Raw genomic sequence first — 19,350 nt, 5'->3', positions numbered from 1 at the left:
CAGGAACTTTACTCCAAATATTGACGAAATGTCACGCATGAGTGAGTATTTATATACATAATACAGCAGGAAATTACCTCATTTTGTAACATTTTAAATATAAATACAAAGTAATATTTCAACAATCATTTTTTTTTTTAACTTCGCTCCAGCTCAAAAGTCTAAGGTGTAAGATAAAAGACTTCGTCCAGTGGAGCGTTATCTGGAAAAGTGCCCATAATGCTGGCAGCATTTCCTCGCTGGATAGCAATTCCTATCCGCTGTCTCAGGAATTCTGTTGAAGAGGAGTCTCCAGTGATTGCTGTTAGTCGTTTGCCAATATCTGAAATCAGACTTTTAGCTTCTTGACACCACATCCCCATCGTTTCGACTACGAATACCACGAAGATGTAGTTGTTACTGCTCTGTATTTCGTCCTTTTATTGCGCACGGCCAATTCCGCAGCAGAACCAGCAGTCTTGCAAGTGTGAAGCAAATGAGATGGTGCTAATGTATCCACACATGTGGCATCCCACAGGAGAGATCTCCTTGAGTGGAGCAGTTAACTGGACCTGACTTACAAAGCAAAGATTACCTTCACTGATTAAATAAAGCTTTAAAGGAATGGTCAGTTTAAATGTCAAAATTTCTGTTAATCCAGTGATTCCTACCTTCAGCTAACTGATTCACTAAAAATGCAGATGGTTAAAATGTCAGTGAAATGGTGTGGTTACAGGGAAATCATAAAATTAGGCTTACATTAACAGTTGATAAGGCAATAGATAGATCACATTGGCACTAGGTGTATGTGTGAAAATAAACACAATCTTGTGGAGAGAGTTATAGTACTTATTAAAAGAACTGAACGGACATCCTTCAACTTATACATAGAGACTAGGAAAGAAATGTTAGCATACAATGAATAAGGTGCACATCACAATAAAAACATGCTAAGATGTGACATATACTTTGGTTTCTGAGATAGAGGCATTGCAAGATAGATATGCCCCTTACTTTTTCAGTACAGGCCAACAGATATATGAAGCAGTCCATTTCAAAACTCGGTTTATCCAACTAAGAAAAAAAAGTTAGAGGTAGATTTGACTTCTTGGTTAGATTTGTGATAATTCTATTGCGAATGTAGGCAACAAAACTTGCCCTTTCCCAAAGAAATCTGTGACTAAAATTAGGCTACTATTTCATAACTCGCTTTATCCATGGTGCTTGTCCTTCCAAACCTAGCCTTATACAACGGCCAACTTGATGTGACGCTCTAGCCGGGGTCCACGCACTGTAATCGGAGTAGTTTCATAGCTCGACACGTTGCGCTAGCGACCTAAGTTTTTACAGTAGAAATATATACTCAGGTTAATACTGTTAAAATGATTAATCCTAAAGGTTACTTTCGTTGATATTTGCCACAATAATGTCATGAAATGAAAGTGTGGAGAGATGGAGTAGTCCCACTGACATTCCTTAACTGTGAGGAATAATAGTAACCACTTTTATTATCCATAGAATTTAGATACAGAGCAGAACTTACCACAATACTTTTAACTTCTGATTTTAATCTTGTGATTAAGAGTCATTGTTCAATTAGAGTTTTAAAATTCTTCACGTGCTGCTGTTAGGAAGGGGGCTGGTCAAAACATAAGTCTTCCACTTTTTTCTATATTCGGTGTATGGATAACAAATATTTTGACTCAAACATGTTTAAATTTTAATTTCAATATATATAGTTTCAGATTACATTTCACTCATACCTAGCACTAGAATTTTAAATACCGGGTGAGGTGGCCATGCAGTTAGGGTCGTGCACCGGTGAGCTTGTATCTGGAAGATAGTGGGTTCGAAACCCACTGTCGGCAGCTCTGAAGATGGTTTTCCGTGGTTTCCCATTTTTACACCAGGCTGCACCTTAATTAAGGCCAGGGCCGATTCCTTCCCACTCCTAGCCCTTTCCTATCCCACCATCACCACCAGACCTATTTGTGTTGGTGTGATGTAAAACAAATAGGAAAATAAAAAATTGCGAGAGAAAAGTATTTTCAGCAAGTACAGTGTAAACTGTTCATTGCACAGGTAACACTTCATATGTTGGCTTTACTGTCATAACAGTTAATGGTTCCTACTTGCCAGTGTTTAAATGTTTAAGTTCAGATTATCTTGGATAAAAAAAGTGTTGTGTTGCTGTCGTGTGACAAATATGACTCCGTCTACAGGATTATTTATTAAAGAAAATTTAGGGGTAATAAATACCCTATTAGCGTGATTAGCTGCCACCCCCGGAGGCTTGGGTTAGATTCCCGCCTCTGCCTTGAAACCTGAAAAGTGGTACGAGTGCTGGAACAGGGTCCACTCAGCCTCAGGAGGTCACATGAGTAGAGGGGGGATTGATTCCCACCTCAGCCATCCTCGAAGTCGTTTTCCAAGGTTTCCCACTTCTTCTGCAGGCAAATGCCGGGATGGTACCTTACGCAAGGTTACGGCCGCTTCCTTCCCTCTTCCTTGTCTATACCTTCCAACCTTCCCATCCCCAACACAAGGACCCTGTTCAGCATAGCAGGTGCGGCCGCCTAGGCGAGGTACTGGTCATTCTTCCTAGTTGTATCCCCCGACCCGAAGTATCACACTCCAGGACATTGCCCTTGAGGCGGTAGAGGTGGGATTCCTTGGTGAGTCCGACGGGAAAAAACAACAACCCTGGAGGGGTAAACAGATTAAGAAAGAAAGAAAGAAAGAAAGAAAGAAAGAAGATAAATACCCGAAATAGAAACAGAAAACTAAGATGAAAATGCTAATTCCTTTGAGCTGCTCCATAGTTTTGTCCTGGTCTATAGAGAATTTGTGAAATAGTAATTTCCCTCAGCTCTTTTTTTTCCTGTTCGAAGTACAAAAAAAATTTCCAAACACAGTTAAAGAAAAGCAAATCTCTACACAATTAAAAAAAAAGAAATTAGCGCATAAATCAGAATTCCTGTTTAGGACAAAGTTACAGCGAGAAATCACTTTCAGCCACTCATTATTCTTGTTTTCGTTTGCAGAAAATTTCTGTTTGAAGTACAAAAAGACACACAATAATATCACATATTCTAAGATTTGTAAACACAATTTAAAAAATCAAATCACCAGACTACACAATAAAAAAATGAACTGATTAGTGCATAACTATCAGCTCTCAATATCAAGCCAACGAATACCTGACTGCGAACACAATGCCAACATTTACGACAGCAAAACAGTATAAATAAAACTGGAAATGCGGTAATTTGCGGTATACAGCTTCCTGTCAGTGACTTAGGTGGCCAGCGCTTCAGCGGCATTATGGTGAAACGTTCCTATTACGGCTTTATGCTGGGCTTCACAAGCGATTGTCAAGGCCAGTATAAGGAGTGCAGCGAGGGATCCATGCTTATACAATAAACCAATAGACATGGATAATTTCAGCACCTGACTTCATGCTGCAATTTACCCGAAGTTTATATATAAACTGTTGTTGAACTACATTAGTATTACATGCAGTTTTGTGTGGAGAATACAGTGTATTAGGATGACAGAGAACATTACTTGTTACAGAAGGTAAAGGGAGAAGAACGAAGAGTGGCCCAGATTCCTGGAGAAAAAATAGAGAGAGAGAGAGGCGGGGGGGGCTATAAACGATACATACTTATGTTTTAGTTGAAAACTGCCACCTTTAAAATAGAGTGAAACAAAGATTAATACATTTCTGCTGGGGATAACTTTACATTGTCCACTTGAAGTACTTTAATTCTGTCTTTGTTAACGAGTTAACATTTTTACCTTCTATATCCCAAGTTTCTGTTCAGAACACTCAAACCCTCATGCACAAAAAGAGGGTTGAGTAGCACAGGTGGCAGAGCACTGGCCTTTTGAACTCAATTTGGCGGGTTCGATCCCGACTCAGTCTAGTGGTACCTGAAGGTGCTTAAATACATCAGCCTTGTCTCGGCTTGTTAAAGAACTCCTTTAATGGGATGTTAAAAATAAGTGATTGATGGACCGCTGACACGATTTAGTTATAGGATTTTAAAATTGTGTGACAAAATTCCGAAACCACAGCATCTAAAAAGAACCGTGTGAAAGGAATTATTGCAACATAAAACCAATAATATTACTATTTATTATTACAAAGGGTTACAGTATTAACAAACCCCAGAAGCTTGAAGGTTGAGCTACTTGTTATATTGCACCTTCCACCTGGCCAGACATAGATATAAAATATTTTATTGAAGGATCAGAAGTTCTTTCTAATGGATCTCAAGAGGAGGCATCATATTTGAGAATTTAATGCAATATTAACATGATTAACCCATTCATGTAGATCTCCATGCATCATATAGACCTCCTAATGTTCACATGCGTGATCTAGACCTCTGTAGGCCTCTAGCTTGTACAGTTGTCGAGATGGAAATGGTATATCTTTAAAGGTGAGGATCTCTGCCTTCCTTGTATATATGAATCAGGACAAATCAGTGTTTCTTCATTTTCTTTTTCCCCTTCCAGCCTGACCTTTTTACGCTTGAGACCATATAACTTTATATTTTTGCTGAATTCTAGCGGATATATGTAACACTACACAATGTTTCCTTATGTAGAATGATAGTATAAATCACCATCTTTTCACTGATATGCATGTTGAAATCATCTGGTGAGAATTACTATAAATCTTTCAACACCCTGAAACCACTTGCAACACATAATTACTTGTCTTGCAGTTACTTTGAAATATGACACTGCAAGGCGAAGTTTTAATGAAAGAGAAGTAAGTAAGTTTTAACAAACCAGATGATAACAATACTACACAAGAATGAACAGAATAAAGCAAGAGTGGACTCATAATATACTAAATGAGAGTGTGCAAAGATAAACCTGGGATTTGTGCTAAATGAATCTTTGAATTACTGCTTCCAGTTCTTGCATTCAGAAGTTCTCCAAGTAATGATTACCCTAGAGCAGTATCAAACAACCCATGCAAACAGAAGAACATCACTTGCATTCCGTATAAAATGTGTAAAGTCTCTTCTCCATTAGTACACTATAAGGTAAATATCAAGTATATGAATCTTCTTCTTCTTCTTAATTCTTCTCAATCCTAAGATTGGTTGGCAGCAATTCGTCTTCTCAGCTCTTCTTTGTAATCCGCTAATCTCTTCATTTCCACATGAGCCTGTTCCTACGTCATCTCTGAATCTATACAATAATAAGTTTTATTATGAATCCACCTGTTCAATACATTATAATGTTGTTACATTTAAAATAACTTCATTAGTTAAAAAGTTATATATGGGACATGTTTCGCTCCCTTATAGAGCATCATCAGCCAAATCTGAATCTCAAATAATTGTTATTTACGTAAATAAAGACTTAAGAACTATTAGAACATTTTTGACAAACTTAAAACTTATTCTATTAGAAAATCATAAAATATAAAATCTTTGTATACATGGCTTAATTACATGTGCTTAATAGGAAAATACATTAAAATTATGGAAGAGAGAGTACTAAAATATAAAATAAATAATATATATATCATGTCCAAAATCCTAGAAAGACGTGAAGATCAATCTTAGAAGCTAAATTTGAGGATTTTCTTAGCAATGAGATCTGGTAAAAAAGTTATTTATCCCTTGTGGATAAGAGTCTATAAAGATTCAAATTTATCGTCAATTTGATGATTGAACTTATAACAGGATAAATGTTGGTCTTCAAGAAATTAAAATGCTTGTTGTCATGTGACCTCGGCGAATGCTGTTGAAAAGATATGTTCTTATAGATGTCAATGACCGTTCGTTGAACTAATGGATTTGATAAGGATGATTGAAAGGGACGTAAATCAACGTTTGTATTGAAAGCTGCTGCTTGGTTTATCTTGTTGAATGTCTGTAACAAGAAAAGGAATCTTGTAAGTAATCGGAATTTGCGTTGCTAGTTAAGAGTGTGTTTCTAGAAACTTCACTTACCCCTCCAATTGCTGTTTGTCGGTTTGGTGTTGTCCGAGGTTATGTGGTGACTGTCTGTTCTGTGTCTACTCCTTGTGTTGTAAGAGTGAGGTGGTGGGGGTTGAGGGGAGGGAGTAGGGGTAGGAGGAGAAATGTTTGTGGGTGTGGTTTTGGAAGGGGAATGTCTAGTAGGAGCGCAGGGAGGGGTTGAGTTCTTTAATGTTGGATAATTATTAGTTGTTTTGGGAATGAAAACTTTGGCAAAATTACTTTTTTCTAGATTAAGCATCTTTTAAGAGTTTCGGTAATTGTTCGTGTAACGGATTTCTTATTTCAATTTCGTCATTTAAATTTTTTTCCTTATTGAAATACTGGTCTAAGTGGTTGAGTTCTTTAATGTTGGATAATTATTAGTTGTTTTGGGAATGAAAACTTTGGCAAAATTACTTTTTTCTAGATTAAGCATCTTTTAAGAGTTTCGGTAATTGTTCGTGTAACGGATTTCTTATTTCAATTTCGTCATTTAAATTTTTTTCCTTATTGAAATACTGGTCTAAGTGGATATAAATATTTTCTAATTCTGTCATTAGTTTACCTTTTTCTATCTTGTTTGTAATTTTTAGGTCTTTCTCTATGGTTGTAAATTGGTGGCCTGACTCTCTCATGTGAGCACTCATCGCAGAATGTTTGTTGTGCTTTGTAGCATTAACGTGTTCTAAGTATCTTGTGAGAAAGTTACGGCCAGTTTGGCCAACATATGAACATTTATATTCTACACATGTTAATCTATAGATGCCAGAACTTAGATAAGGGTTCTTGTTGGAATTTATACTATTGTGGTTGAAAAAAATGTTTCTGTTTGTATTTTGTGTTTTGAATGCTACATTCACATCTCGTTTTTTGATAGGATTAGTTATTGGAAAAATGGCTGGATTGGTGAATGTAAATGTTGCGAATTTGGACTGCTTAGTTTTTTCGGGAGTAAGATTAGTTACTAACTTTTGTTTTACTTTATTGATGATCCGATTGACTATATTTATTTTATATCCATTAATTGAGGCCAGATCTTTTATAAAATTGAGTTCCTTTTTTAAGTTACTCTCTGAAAGGGGGATTTTGAAAGCTCTATAAACTAAACTGTAAAAAGCCGCCTGTTAATGTGATTTTGGGTGAAGAGAATCATTTTTTATCGTTAGAGGAGCGTATGATGGTTTTCTAAATATTTGAAATTCAAAACTATCTCTTATTCATGTTACGAAAGAAGATGAAACTAACAACTCAATAAACTTCCTGGATATTAATGTAACACGAATAAGAGATAGTTTTGAATTTCAAATATTTAGAAAACCATCATACGCTCCTCTAACGATAAAAAATGATTCTCTTCACCCAAAATCACATAAACAAGCGGCTTTTTACAGTTTAGTTTATAGAGCTTTCAAAATCCCCCTTTCAGAGAGTAACTTAAAAAAGGAACTCAATTTTATAAAAGATCTGGCCTCAATTAATGGATATAAAATAAACATAGTCAATCGGATCATCAATAAAGTAAAACAAAAGTTAGTAACTAATCTTACTCCCGAAAAAACTAAGCAGTCCAAATTCGCAACATTTACATTCACCAATCCAGCCATTTTTCAAATAACTAATCCTATCAAAAAACGAGATGTGAATGTAGCATTCAAAACACAAAATACAAACAGAATCTTTTTTTCAACCACAATAGTATAAATTCCAACAAGAACCCTTATCTAAGTTCTGGCATCTATAGATTAACATGTGTAGAATGTAAATGTTCATATGTTGGCCAAACTGGCCGTAACTTTCTCACAAGATACTTAGAACACGTTAATGCTACAAAGCACAACAAACATTCTGCGATGAGTGCTCACATGAGAGAGTCAGGCCACCAATTTACAACCATAGAGAAAGACCTAAAAATTACAAACAAGATAGAAAAAGGTAAACTAATGACAGAATTAGAAAATATTTATATCCACTTAGACCAGTATTTCAATAAGGAAAAAAATTTAAATGACGAAATTGAAATAAGAAATCCGTTACACGAACAATTACCGAAACTCTTAAAGATGCTTCATCTAGAAAAAAGTAATTTTGCCAAAGTTTTCATTCCCAAAACAACTAATAATTATCCAACATTAAAGAACTCAACCCCTCCCTGCGCTCCTACTAGACATTCCCCTTCCAAAACCACACCCACAAACATTTCTCCTCCTACCCCTACTCCCTCCCCTCAACCCCCACCACCTCACTCTTACAACACAAGGAGTAGACACAAAACAGACAGTCACCACATAACCTCGGACAACACCAAACCGACAAACAACAATTGGAGGGGTAAGTGAAGTTTCTAGAAACACACTCTTAACTAGCAACGCAAATTCCGATTACTTACAAGATTCCTTTTCTTGTTACAGACATTCAACAAGATAAACCAAGCAGCAGCTTTCAATACAAACGTTGATTTACGTCCCTTTCAATCATCCTTATCAAATCCATTAGTTCAACGAACGGTCATTGACATCTATAAGAACATATCTTTTCAACAGCATTCGCCGAGGTCACATGACAACAAGCATTTAAATTTCTTGAAGACCAACATTTATCCTGTTATAAGTTCAATCATCAAATTGACGATAAATTTGAATCTTTATAGACTCTTATCCACAAGGGATAAATAACTTTTTTACCAGATCTCATTGCTAAGAAAATCCTCAAATTTAGCTCCTAAGATTGATCTTCACGTCTTTCTAGGATTTTGGACATGATATATATATTATTTATTTTATATTTTAGTACTCTCTCTTCCAGAATTTTAATGTATCTTCCTATTAAGCACATGTAATTAAGCCATGTATACAAAGATTTTATATTTTATGATTTTCTAATAGAATAAGTTTTAAGTTTGTCAAAAATGTTCTAATAGTTCTTAAGTCTTTATTTACGTAAATAACAATTATTTGAGATTCAGATTTGGCTGATGATGCTCTATAAGGGAGCGAAACATGTCCCATATATAACTTTTTAACTAATGAAGTTATTTTAAATGTAACAACATTATAATGTATTGAACAGGTGGATTCATAATAAAACTTTATTATTGTATATCAACAGATTTCAATACGGATTAAAACATGAGATTAGTCACTTGCAATCTCTGAATCTGTCTTGAATATTGCAGTCTAGGTCTTTCTCTTCCTCTTTTACCTTGAATCATTCCTGCTACAACATTAACTATGAAACCATTGTGTCTATAATCATAGCTAATTAATTGGTCTTTTCTCTTTTTTATTGTTGTTAAAAAGGATCTTTTTTCTGAAGAACATCTTCATTGGTGAGTTTTGCTGTCCATGAGATCTTTTCCATCCTCCTGCAGCACCACATCTCAAATCCTTCCAGGCGTTTCTTATCACATACACCAATAGTCCACGTTTCTGAGCCATACAAGGCCACACTCCAGACATAGCACTTAATAAATCTCTTCTTAGTCTCCACATTTAAATTCCTTGATGTAAGTAATATCCCTTTCTTATCTTTGCTTGGACAATTCTGCTCTTTATGTCGACTGAACTTTTGCCATCTGGAGTGATTTTACTTCCTAAGTAGGTAAAGACATTTACCTATCCGCGACACACATATGGAGTAAAGGTAGGCCTATACGACGTTGTTCATGGCGATTCGTCCGTCGAATGAGGATGTTAAGGAGGTTATATTTATTTTACTTCATAACAATTTGCTACGAAAGTATTTACACTAAAGAGAGATAAATGCTTGCCAGTTACTATTCTCACATTGTATTGAAAAGAAAGAAACTAACTACTTATTCAATGAGCCAACAATAAATTGAATTAATAATAAAATTAATTATCCTACGCTGGATCAGTGGCATTAATAACGAATATAAACTTTACTTTCGCCGTAACGCGCATCCTCGTAAATAATACTAGACAAAAAAAATACAAAACCTGAATCTTAACTTTTGCGTCCAGGTTACATTTTCAGTGTTTTTGTTTTCTATAACAGTTCCAGTTTCGTTATACAGAATTAGTTTTAACATTTCTTCGTATGTGTATGTTTCAGTCCTAATTCTGTTTTTGACCTGAACTTCCACATTATAGCTTAATACGAGTCTGATATTGGATTCTAGTAATACAATTTCAAAAGGAATAGAGCTAAACAAACAAAAACACCAGAGAACACGTATACCACCGCGCTAAATTTCACTATATTTTCAGTAATCTTATTACCAACACAATAAAAATGTTACATCTTCCGCATTACAATACCGTTGTTAAAATCCATTGGTAGTACGCAAGAAAATATTTAACTTCTAGTTCGCGAAACTGCAGCCTACGTATCTGGCTGTTTACCTGACAGTCGTAGTACAGGCCCTTAGTGGTATATCACTAATTCTGATGTTGACTGCAATATGTCGGTGGTTGCACACCATAATTTTGGTCTTTTTTGTATTAATTTTCATGTTATACTTATCTCTCAATATCTCATTCATTCTTATTAATGCACTTTGTAGTTTCTCTTTGTTCTCCTCTATGACAGCTATGTCATCAGCAAATCTTATCATTTTGGTTTCTACTCCACTTAACTTTATCCCTTCCATATCCTCTTTACATTCCTCAATGCCTTTCTCCATATTCAGGTTGAACAGCAATTACATCCTTGTCGTACTCCTTTCTTTATATAAGCCTCCCATACTTCACCTTTTATGTTTATGGTGCCTCTTTGGTTGTTATAGAGTTCATGTACTATTCGCCTATCTCTGAAATCTAGACCAACAATAGTCATAATCTTCATTAACATATACCAGCTCACATTACCAAAAGCTTTTTCTAAATCCAAAAATGCAATAAACAAAGGTTTTCTTACATCTAGCATTTTGTCTATAACCTGTCATAACAGTAGAATAGCTTCTTGTGTGCCTCTATTTCGTCTAAATCCAAACTGATCTTCAGCAAAATGTGGTTCAATTTTATTGCTTATTTGGTTATATATTATTCTTGTCAATATTTTTGACATGTGCGATAAACTCAAGGTGCGATATTCTTCACACTTTAGAATTCCAGGTTTCTTTGGTATAGGGATTATGAGAGACTTTTTAAAATCTTCTGGAACTTCTCTGGTTTCATATATATCTGTGATCAATTTTAAAATATGGCCTGTGTTTCATCATCCAGTCTCTCCATCATTTCTCCAGTTAGTTCATCGCATACTGGTGCTTTATTAGGTTTCAGTTCTTTCACAGCCTTAAGATATTTTTTTCTTAAAGAGGGTCCCAGTTGATCACTTGTTACGCTGTCTTCAATTTTAGGGTCATTTATGTCAGTAGGATCTTCATATAATGTTTCTATGTATCGCTTCCATCTTTCTTCCACTTCTTTGCTCTCAGATAACAGTTTCCCTTTTTCACTTAATATGCTGTTACGACGGCCAGTGACTGTTCTGAATTGTTTCTTAATCAATTCATAAGCAGTATCCATGTTTCCTTTCTCCATTCTTTCTTCTATTTCTTTGCATTGTCTCATATATTTTCTTCCTTAGCCTTCTTTGCTTCTCTGTTGACTAGGTCTCAGGGTCTTTTATAGTTTCTGATTGCTTCTTCACTCTAAGTTTTAAAATTTCCTCCTTTCCTCTATAAGTTCAAGCACATAATCAGTAATCCATGGTTCTCGTGCTTGTTTCGTTGTTTTTCTTATTACCTGAGTTGCAGCTTCTATGACAGAGTGCAACATTCAGAAGATGCACACTACAGATGAACAGGACTTTGATAGAAGAGGACGAATATTGGGCTATACCCTAGTCGACGCTATCCACCATCAGCCGTATGGAATTGCCACCTATGCCAAATCCAGTCTTACAGGAGGTCGGATTGTTCAGTCAAGTGTAAAGGATCTAATTTTCTCTATAGTAATACAGGTTAATAACGTAACAGTTGTTAACATGTATAAGCCTCCTAACATCAGATAGCCTCCTAGCATTTTGCCAACCTTCAGCCATCCCTGCATCTATGCTGCAGATTTTAACAGCCATAATACTAAATGGCGATATGACACAGTTGATGAAGATGGTGAGGCATTAACTCAGTGGGCTGAAATATCCGATCTGTACCTAGTTTTTGATGCGAAAGACAAGGACACTTCCAATTCTGCTTGCTAGAGAAGAGACTACAAACCCTACCTAACATTTGTGTCCAAGGATTTCTTTGATCAACCTCTCAGTATTACACGTACAATATTGTAGAGTTTCCCAAACAGCCAGCATCGACCAGTCCTGTTGGAAGCAGGTATGAAGATACCCCTGGTGACCTCATTACCTTTACCTTTACCAAACTGGGATAAATTCTCTAAAGATCTTGATCAGAAGCTGTGTGATAAAAATCTAGAACCAACTGCTAGCAACTATGATGACTTTGTCAGCTTAGTCGTTTCAGCTACCAAATCGAACATTCCGAGAGGTTTCAGAAAATATTATGTGCCTGGTTGGAATCCAGAAAGTGAGGCCCAGTATGAAGAATATCAAACAACAGGCAGCCATGAAGTAGGTTCACAGCTTCTATGGTCATTAGACAAGAATAGGAGAGAAAAGTGGAAAGCAACAGTGAAAGACATGGACTTTGCAAAATTGAGCAGAAAAGCTTGGAGAGTCTTAAATCAACTTACTGGAAAACATTATTCTAAAAAGCAGTGCACTAACTTGAGCCCAGATGTCATTGCAAACAGAATGGTTGAAGTCACCCGAGCCAAGAGAGATAAATGCCATACGAAAACTGTGAAAAGTAAGGCTCAACAAGCTCAAACATGGAAAAAAGAAGAATGGGTAACTGTCTAGGCCATTATCAATTCAGGAAGTTGAAGCTGCTATCAAAATGCTGAAAACCGGTAAGGCTGCTGGCCCTGATAATATCTACAACGAATTCCTTCGAAATATGGGTCCACATAGCATAAAGTGGATCACTTCCCTATTTACTTACATCCTTCAGACTAACAACCTGCTGAAGCATTTCAAATGGTCAAAGGTGATCGCCCTTCTTAAACCTGGAAAGTCGGAGCAGAGACCTGAAAACTACCACCCACTAGCACTTCTCAGTTGCATTTATAAACTCTTGGAACAAGTCCCACTTACTAGGTTAGCACCACTCATTGAAGCTGTAATCCCCCCAGAGCAAGCAGGTTTCAGAAGAAATCATAGCTGTACTGATCAAGTTTTGTCTCTTACCACTCACATCGAGACAGGCTTCCAAAAGAAGTTAAAATCAACAGCTGTCTTTATTGATCTGACAAGTGCATATGATACTGTCTGGCAACATGGACTAATTCATAGAGTGCTGGAAGTAATTCCCTGCTAGGTAATTGCAAACTGAATTTCCAACATGCTCTGTGAGAGAGAGTTTGTAGTATTCCTAGGTGATTCTAAAAGTTGCAAAAGAAAATTAAATAACGGACTGCCACAGGGATAAGTATTGGCCCCAGTTCTCTTGAACCTCTACATCCATGACTTACCATCTACCACAGCTACTAAGCTCATCTATGCAGACTTGGTCAAAATGGCAACATTCTTCAAGTCTTGGTGTTTTATCCCAAGTCCTTCTAAGACCGAGGTTTCACGTTTTCATCTCAGCAACCGACTCGCAAACTACGAGGCATCTGTTTTATTCCTTGGTGAAAAACTAAAGTACAACCCGTTCTCAAAATATCTAGGAGTCACACTGGACAGAACTCCGAGCTACAAAGAACATCTCACCAAGCTCTCTCACAAAATCGCTACAAGGAATAACATCCTACACAAGCTTTGTGACAGTTCCTGGGGAGCCTCAGCTGACTGCTTACGATTAACGGGTATCAGTCTTGTCTACTCTGCAGTGGAATACTGTGCCCCAGTATGGCTGGAAAGTGCACATGTACATAAAGTGGGTACTAAGTTGAATGATACCATGCGCTGCATAACTGGTACTGTAAAGTCAACACCTCGCCACTGGTTACCCGTACTTAGTCATATCCCTCCACCCCACCTGAGGAGAAAGGAAGCTCTGCTGAGAGAAGCAAAGAAGATCTGATCATCTCCCTCATTACCAGTTCACCAGGAATTTTGTTATCCATCGCTACGACGACTTCAATCTAGGAGACCAGCAAGTGTACTGGCCGGCCAGCTCTTGAGGGATAATTTAAATCTAAACGAGAGCTGGCGGGATGAGTGGTCAATTTCAAAATCTGGAACAAATGCTCATTACCTAAATCCAACCAAGAAAATGAAGGGATTCGACCTCCGAAGAGAACTACGGTGTCGCCTCAACAGACTGAGAACTGGGCATGGACGCTGCAATTTCTTACGCCATAAGTGGGGTTGGATGGATTCTCCTATGTGTGAATGCAGTGAAGAGGAGCAGACCATGGACCATGTCATCCTGCGCTGCCCTCTTCATGCCTACTCCGTAAGCCCCAGCAACCTGTTTCATCTTTCCAAAAGTGCTGTAGAGTGGCTGAAACACTTGGACCTGGAGTTATAAATTTGTAGTTATAATCACCATATGATTAAATAAATAGCAGTGAGATTGCTGAATAACACAGTGAGCCTGTTTGGACTTGTTAGAAATTTAGGAAGTTTTAGAAAGTTATTTTGCGTTGAATGGTACAGTGAAGTGTAGCAAATATTAGCAAATATTTTGTCGCGTGACACAGTAGCCTATATCTAGATTAGGAACATAATCATGTGAAATTGACTAACGTGGTGTACTTTTTGTCTTGAGATAGCCCAGTCATGGATAAAAAAAAGGCATGAAATTCCTTATTAATGAAGTAAAAATAAACAAATTTTGTTTTAGTGTGTGATCTCCAATAATAATTTGATACTTTTATTGGCCTCCATGCACATGTTTTCATATTTGTTGTTTGGTGTTTTTACTCCTTTCAGTGCACTTATTTTATAAGCCCCCCCGGAAAAGGTTTTCACGTTTGTCTCTCGTGTTTTTCACACCTTTTAATACTTTCCCCTCATCTTTAGAAATGGTACATATAGTTTTCACTGTACCCACGTATACACAACATAAAATGCCCTCACTGATCATAAACTTGACCATAATAATGCATTCCCAGCATACTGTTCCTGGAACATTTATGAATTAATAAAGTAATTTTCAATCATTTAAAGTGTATTGACAAGGTAGACCTAACGTAAACTATTTTAGATAATTTCTTTAATAAATACCCTCACGTCAGAAAAAAAATCACATCAAGTGTTTCCATACCCTTGATGGATAGTTTTTATTTTTATATTCAGCAGAATGTTTCCTCGCTTAACATGTTCTGTTTTGCTGTTCCCTACAGAAACGTTTTAACGAGGTTCTTTGATGAAAAGTCACCACAAGATGGCTAAATATAATATTAAGACTAAATACACTGATGATGAGAACTTTACACTTGAGCTGCTGCAGGGCATCCGTCCAATAGTCTAGTTGAGAAGAATGTAAAATGCATAGTCGAAAGGTAGTTGCATCAAATGTGATATCTTCTTGTTAATAAATATGAACTTCTTCACATGTTCATCATCATCATCATTAATAATAATAATAATAATAATAATAATAATAATAATAATAACCCGGTCAGCTTACGTGGGGGTTTAGATCTGAATTTAGTAAGAGCTAGGCATAACCCTGCGTAAGACACTGGGGTGGGGGCCCTCAACCCCGACACGGCGCGTCCCAACGGCCGATAGGGGAAGCTCCTGTAGATATGCAGGACAGGTGCGAATAAGGCTTCGCCAAATAAGCACCCGCGGATCAACTGAGGTGTCAGGAAAAATGGTCAACGGCTTCAACGACAGAAGAGGACATATCCCAATGACAGAGAGGACGGAAGAACCGACCCAAATCCACTTTGCGTCTGACTTGCAGCAAGCGGCAAAGTGGTCAGCGTCTGTCTCCAATGGAGCGGCTGAACATCACATCACCTGGCTGTAGGTTATAAAAAGCAAATATCAACTATGAAGAGTTCTAAAACTGTGCCTCGGAAAATGCCGCTGCCTGGGGTACGCCAGGGCATCTCTGGAGCCACCGCTAGAGATGACAGCATGCGAGCCGGTGGTGGTGGGAGCGTAAGCTGCTGGCCTCCCATCGGGTCACCCGAACAAGCTACAGTAGCTCAAGACGATCATGGCGGAACACAAGAACCTGATTATCATACCGCACCTGGTGCGAGTGCTTTTGTGCCAAGTACGACCACTCGTATCAGTAAGCCCAAAAAACGCATTAAATGGAACAATGATATGAATGACTTTACAATGGCGAAAAATGAAAGTATCCTATTCAATACATCATATATTCCGTCATTAGACGGAGTTAACAAGTTCAGACATGTTTCGGCTCGTTTGAGCCATCTTCAGTGAAAAAATTAGGGGGGTTGGAATAATTATTTACATAATATGAGTTGAAAAAATGCTAAAAAACATAATGAAAGCGTAAATGAAAAAACAAACAAAAGAGAGCCTAGACGGAAACAAAATAGCACAAATATACAATATTTACATCAATATGCAGAGCAAAACAACTTATTGCGACAAAATTCAGTGAAACAGGTGTTAATTTGAAATAATAATTGATACAAAAACTGCGTTAACCTAAGAAACAAGGGAATGAGAAAACAAATGATGCAGATGGAAATGAATAATAGTAGCACATGGTGGGGTTGTGGACCTCATAGTTTACAAATTATTAGTTTATAAAAACGACAAAACAGTTTGAAATCGCTGTCAAAATCCTAGTGGAAACCCATCACATCAAAATGGTCAGGAGGAGAGCGGGAGCAAACATTTTGAGAGAAACCAAGCCTGAATTAACCTGCAGGCGAAAAGCCTGTGATAAGAAGAAAAAACACCTTAAATTTAAGGCTTCAGAAATAGCAGCATTCTTAATATCTTCTCAATCTAGCGGTCCCTTTCTTCATTATTGTTTCATAATGTTGGCTGGTGTTTTGCCTTATTATAGAGGGGTCGGAAGGGCCGCATATAAAAATATGAGAAGCTGTGTTAGGTAGAAGACAGATGCATAGTAAATTGCAGTAATCTAGTGGAAACCGTCAATGAAGTTCTAATCTGTAATGGAAAAAATGAGGTTGTATGAGAAACATGGGTTGATAAGTAAAAAGTGTGGAATGGTTGTGAAGAAAGCTTAAACTTACGGTGTGCAGTAGGTGGTTGTCCTCTCTAGTGGCCTGGCTTTCTCAAAGTAACGGTCTCGTTCGCGTGATCGAGTCTATTGTTGGTTCGGCTGTGTCTGCTAGGATGGAAGGAGCGGAGGGGGAAGGGGAGGTACAGGGCTGGTTTGAGGAAGGGAGGGGTGTTGAGTTGGAGAGATGGAGGTGGGTTTGTTTGGCAAATATAAAGAATGAATGTTTCAAGAGGATGTTAGTTTACACGCTGACTTCTAAAGCTCGAATGGTGTGGCCTTCTTAAAGTGACGGTCTCGGTCGCGTGATCGAGTCTATTGTTGGTTGGCTGTGTTTGTTAGGTTGGAAGGAGCGGAGGGGGAAGGGGGGTGCAGGGCTGGTTTGAGGAAGGGAGGGGATGTTGAGTTGGAGAGATGGAGGTGGGTTTGTTTGGCAAATATAAGGAATGAATGTTTCAAGAGGATGTTAGTTTACTCCCTGACTTCTAAAACTCGAATGGTGTGGCCTTCTTAAAGTGACGGTCTCGCTCGCGTGATCGAGTTTATTGTTGGTTGGCTGTGTTTGCTAGGTTGGAAGGAGCGGAGGGGGAGGGGTGGTGTGAGGAGGGGGGGGGGGGGAGTGGTGGTGAGTCGGGGAGATAAAGGTGGGGTTTGTTTGTGTTATGGAAATTCTGACAAATGTATGGAATGAATGTTTCAAGTAGAATGTTCTTTTTCTCGCTGACTTCATTTAAATTGTGAGTGGGGTTCATAAACTGATCTAAATCGATGTGGATGCTCTCGAGAATGTTGAGCAAGGTGCCTTTTTGCTCATAATGCAAGATCTTCAGGTCTTTGTCTATTGAAGTGTATTCGTGGCTGGATGTTTTATGGTGTTCGCTCATAGCTGAAAAACGATTATATTTGAGAGCGTTGCGATGTTCGGCGTATCTTATGACAAAATTGCGGCCTGTTTGACCTATGTAGCTGGAATTACAGGATTGGCACTTTAATTTGTAAACTCCGGAGTTCAAATATTTGTTGTTGATGTTGCTATTGTTATTGTTGACAGTGTGTGGATTGAAAATGAGTTTGGAGTTGGTGTGGGAGGTTCTGTAAGCTATTTTGATGCTGTGTTTCTTGAAAATATTAGAAATTTGGTAAATGCTACTATTATTGAAAGTGAATGTGGAAAATTTTTCTTTTGGAGCAGAATCTTTTACTAGGGTAGTCTTGGGTCTGCTTTTGTATCTATTGATGATTCTGCTGATGAAGGTTCTATTGTAACCATTGTGTTCTGCAATGTTGTAGATGGTATTAATTTCTTTTTTGAAATTCTTGCGAGATAAAGGGATAGTTAATGCTCTGAGGACCATGTTATTGTAAGCTGCTTTTTTATGTATGTCTGGGTGCACAGAGGTCTGATGGATGGTATTGATGGTGTGGGTGGGTTTCCTGTATATATTGAAGGATAAAGTGTTGTTGCTGTTGCGCATAATGGTTAAGTCCAGGTAATTAAGGGCTTTATTGTTTTCTGACTCTATGGTGAATTTTATATGTGGGTCAATAGAGTTGAGAAATCCAAGTACTGTGTTGCTGTTGGTAACGTGGGAGTCTAAAATAACAAAGGTGTCATCTACAAAGCGTGTCCAGTGTTGAATGCCATTGATCTTGCCAATGATGTGAGAATGTTCTAAATGATCAATGTAGATGTCTGCAAGGATTCCTGAAGCTGGTGACCCCATGGGAAGACCTATCTGTTGGTAAATGACATTATTGAAAGCGAAGAAATTGTTGTTCAAAGTAAATTCCAGAATTCGAATAAATTCATCTATTTCGCCTATACTTAAATTGCTGAATTTGGAGAGATTGTTTTTGATCAATTGTACGGTGCTGTTAACGGGAACATTAGCGTACATGTTAGTAATATCAAAAGAATGAAGAGTGTGGTGTTTGGATAAATTAAAGTGTTTGATCTTATTGCAGAATTCTAAGGAGTTCTTTACTGATGTGTTGGCTTGAAAACGATAGTGTGACTTGAGGAATTTGTGAATGAAACGAGATACTTCATAGGTCGGACTGTTTCTGAAATTGATAATGGGTCTTATGGGGATGTCTGTTTTATGGATCTTGGGTAGCGCTTTGGCCGTGGGAAGTTTCGGATTCATGATAATCATTTTGGATTTTTCAAGGTCATTAAACAGAAATGAAATGTTCTTGATGATGGTTTTTAGGTCT

General features: G+C 37.5%; 1 protein-coding gene across 1 annotated transcript in view; it reads right to left on the bottom strand.

The window, feature by feature from the left end:
• The window catches only part of LOC136875909 (protein ELYS), a 194,817-nt gene that overhangs the window by 8,933 nt on the left and 166,534 nt on the right, over positions 1-19,350 (bottom strand). The gene's annotated exons all lie outside the window — the stretch shown is intronic.

Source organism: Anabrus simplex, chromosome 6, assembly GCF_040414725.1.
Source record: "Anabrus simplex isolate iqAnaSimp1 chromosome 6, ASM4041472v1, whole genome shotgun sequence".
In the NCBI taxonomy this organism is placed as follows: domain Eukaryota; kingdom Metazoa; phylum Arthropoda; class Insecta; order Orthoptera; family Tettigoniidae; genus Anabrus; species Anabrus simplex.
The sequence above is the reverse complement of the archived record's forward strand: the minus strand, read 5'-3'. Positions and strand labels throughout refer to the sequence as shown.